Here is a 4,146-nt window from a genome sequence, read left to right as displayed (position 1 = left end):
CAAAAGGACAAGACAAAACATGCCCCCAGTCTACTCGGGATCAAACAAGGTGACCAAGAAACTCTCTGAAAATACATGGAATGATTCAACAAAGCCTGCCTGGACATACAACACTTGCCCACTGAAGCAGCCATCATGGGACTAGCAAACGGCCTAAAAGAAGGACCGTTTAGCCAATCCCTATCCAAACGATACCCGACCTCCCTATACGAGGTGCAGGAGCGGGCGGAAAAATATATCAACATGGAGGAAACCTCCCAGCTAAGAGACTCTTCTAGGAAGGAATCAACCTACCCACTCCGAGATCGGGATCGGGAACAGAAAAAGAAAGAAGAACCCAACTCGGACAAACCACGGAAGTACCACAGCTACACCCCCCTCCGAGTCTCCTTGGTAGACGTCTACAGAGAAGTATGCCACACCGAAAAGATCCCACCGCCCCGACCGCTAAAACACAAGAAAGCAAGGAGAGATCGGTCCGAATACTGTGAATATCACAAGCTCTACGGTCATTCTACTAACGACTGCTACGACCTAAAAAATGTTATAGAAAAGCTAGCCAGAGAAGGAAAACTCGACAGATACATAGCAGAGAAAGGAGAAGAGACCAGGAAGAGAAGGCGGGGGGACAATGAAGATCGAGCCGAACAAACCCCACGAACACCTGAAAGACATGTTCACATGATAAATGGAGGTTTTGCAGGCGGAGGAACATCCAAATCCTCACGAAAAAGACACCTCAAAGAAGTCTATCACATCCGAGAAGACAGTCCCCTGCCCGAATTACCTACTATTTCATTCACCCGAGAAGATGCTCAAGGGATAATTCCCGGACACGACGATCCAATGGTAATCACCATTATCCTAGCAAACGCCAACTTACATCGAACCCTGATTGACCAGGGAAGCTCAGCAGATATCCTGTTCAAAACGGCCTTCGACAAACTCGGGCTTGAAGAAAAGAACTAAAGGCCTACCCCACCGACCTATTTGGACTAGGGGATACTCCGATCCATCCCTTAGGATACATCTCGCTACACACTACCTTTGGAAGAGGCGAGCAATCTAAAACATTAAGCATCGACTACATTATAGTCGACGTCACTTCAGCATACAATGCCCTCATTGGGCGACCAACCCTAAACAGACTGGCAGCTATAGTCTCGACCCCACACCTCTGTATGAAGTTCCCTACCGCAAAGGGAATCGCTACCCTAAAAGGCGACCAAAACTAGCACGGCGATGCTACAACGAAAGCCTAAGCCTAAAAGGGAAAGAGGTCAACACGATAGAACTCGGACGAGTTCAATCCCGAGAAGATCTCCGGCCACAGCCAGAGGGAGAAACCGAAAAAGTCCAGATTGGGAACACACCTGAAAAAATAACAAGCATAGGAGTAAACCTCGACACAGGCCTAAAAGAGGAACTCATAACCCTCTTAAGGGAGAATTCCGACCTCTTCGCCTGGAAAGCCTCCGACATGCCGGGCATAAGTCCCGACCTGATGTGCCATAAGCTATCGGTTTACCCGGGATCCCGGCCTGTCCAACAAAGACGCCGGAAGCTCGGACCCGAGCGCATGCAAGCAATAGAAGAACAAGTACAAGCACTGCTAGATGCAGGGTTCATTAGGGAAGTAAAATACCCCCTATGGCTCGCAAACGTGGTCCTGGTAAAAAAGCCCAACAGAAAATGGAGGATGTGCGTCGATTACACAGATCTCAACAAAGCCTGCCCCAAAGACCCATATCCACTACCAAACATCGACGCATTAGTAGACGCAGCCTCAGGCTATAGATATCTCTCCTTCATGGACGCATACTCGGGATACAATCAAATCCCAATGTACGGACCCGACCAAGAAAAGACCTCGTTCATAACCCCAAGGACAAACTACTGCTACGTAGTAATGCCCTTCGGGCTAAAGAACGCAGGGGCAACCTACCAGAGGCTAATGAACAAAGTGTTCTCAGAGCACATCGGACTACAGCTGGAGGTGTACGTCGACGACATGCTGGTAAAGACACAAGAAGACAGAAACTTGCTGACCGACCTCGCCAGTGTTTTCGGCACCCTCAGAAAATACAACATGAGACTTAACCCGACAAAGTGCACCTTCGCCGCAGAAGCCGGAAAGTTCTTAGGCTTCATGCTGACTCAAAGGGGCATCGAAGCAAACCTGGACAAATGCCAAGCGATACTCAATATGAGGAGCCCGACGTGTGTCAAAGAAGTACAACAACTAAACGGAAGGCTAGCCGCCCTATCAAGATTCTTGGCGGGATCAGCAATAAAGTCACTACCTCTCTACTCACTCCTAAAGAAAGGGAAACCCTTCTCATGGACCCCGGAGTGCGAAAAAGCCTTTCAAAACTTCAAGGAATTCCTCGGGCAGCCACCAATCCTAACCCGACCTCTAAAGGGAGAAGAACTCGTACTATACCTCTCGGTTGGAAATCAAGCAGTCGCTTCAGCGTTAATACGAGAAAATGACCAAGGACAACACCCCATATACTTTGTAAGCAAGGCACTACAAGGGGCCGAATTAAACTATCAGAAAATAGAAAAATTTGCCTACGCCCTAGTGTTCACAGCTCGGAGGCTCCGTCCCTACTTTCAAGCCCACACCATCAAAGTCCGGACAAACCAACCAATGAGACACATCCTCCAAAAAACAGATCTGGCAGGACGAATACTGCAATGGGCGGTGGAACTGTCCGAGTTCGACCTCCACTATGAAACCCGGACTGCCATAAAATCCCAGTATCTAGCCGACTTCATCGCAGAATACACTGAGACCCCTGGAACCCCACTCTCGTGGAACCTGTATGTCGACGGGTCCTCAAACAAAACAGGAAGCGGAGCCGGGGTTATACTCGAAAGCGACCAAGGAACGCGGATAGAACTATCCCTAAAATTCGAGTTCCAGGCTTCGAACAACCAAGCCGAATACGAGGCCCTACTAGCAGGTCTAAAGCTAGCCGGAGAGGTCGGAGCCCAAAAAATAACGATCTTCAGCGACTCCCAGGTCGTCACATCACAAGTAAATGGAAGCTACCAGGCCAAAGACCCCACTATGAAAAAATACCTGGACCAAACACAAGCACAACTACGCCACTTTTCAGAGATACAGATTCAGCACATACCTCGGGAACAAAACGCCCGGGCAGACGCCCTCTCAAAGCTTGCCAGCACCAAGCCCGGAGGCAACAACAGAAGTCTCCTCCAGGAAACCTTACAATCTCCCTCCGTGCTAAGAGAGGAAGAAGCGCTAAATATATCCAACCAACAGCAAGGATGGATGACCCCCATACTCAACTACCTGAAGTCGGGAACTCTCCCCGCCGAAAGAAAGGAAGCTAGAAGACTCGCGAAAGACGCCCAGAATTATACACTAATTCACGACATATTATACAGAAGAGGATTCTCAAACCCCCTCCTTAGGTGTGTCCCGACCTCAGAAACAAAGAGCATCCTCGAAGAAGTCCACGGAGGCATGTGTGGGAACCACCTCGGAGCTCGAGCATTATCCAAGAAAGTAGTCCGAGCCGGATTCTACTGGCCGACCTTGCAAAGAGACGCAACGGAATTTGTGAAAATATGCCCCCCTGCCAAAAACACGCCAATTTTCACAAAGCACCACCTGAAGACCTCATCAGCATCACCGCACCATGGCCCTTCGCAAAGTGGGGACTTGACCTACTCGGCCCGTTTCCCCAAGGACCGGGGCAAGTCAAATACCTCATAGTAGGGGTCGACTACTTCACAAAGTGGATCGAAGCTGAACCCTTAGCCACCATCACAGCTCAGAAAAGCCGCAAATTCCTATACAAAAACATCGTCACAAGGTTCGGAGTCCCCTACTCCATCACCACAGACAATGGAACACAGTTCACAGACACAAGTTTTCAGAACTTGGCGGCCGAGCTAAAAATCAAACAGCAATTCACCTCAGTCGAGCACCCACAAGCCAATGGACAAGCGGAGGCCGCAAATAAAGTCATCTTGGCCGGGTTAAAACGAAGACTCCAAGAAGCCAAAGGGGCATGGGCCGAGGAGCTCCCCCAGGTGCTATGGGCATACCGGACAACCCCACACTCTACAACGGGAGAATCACCATTCCGACTAGCTTACGGGATGGAGGCA

This window comes from Arachis stenosperma, chromosome 2 (assembly GCF_014773155.1).
Source record: "Arachis stenosperma cultivar V10309 chromosome 2, arast.V10309.gnm1.PFL2, whole genome shotgun sequence".
NCBI lineage: Eukaryota > Viridiplantae > Streptophyta > Magnoliopsida > Fabales > Fabaceae > Arachis > Arachis stenosperma.
Note: the sequence above shows the minus strand (reverse complement) of the source record.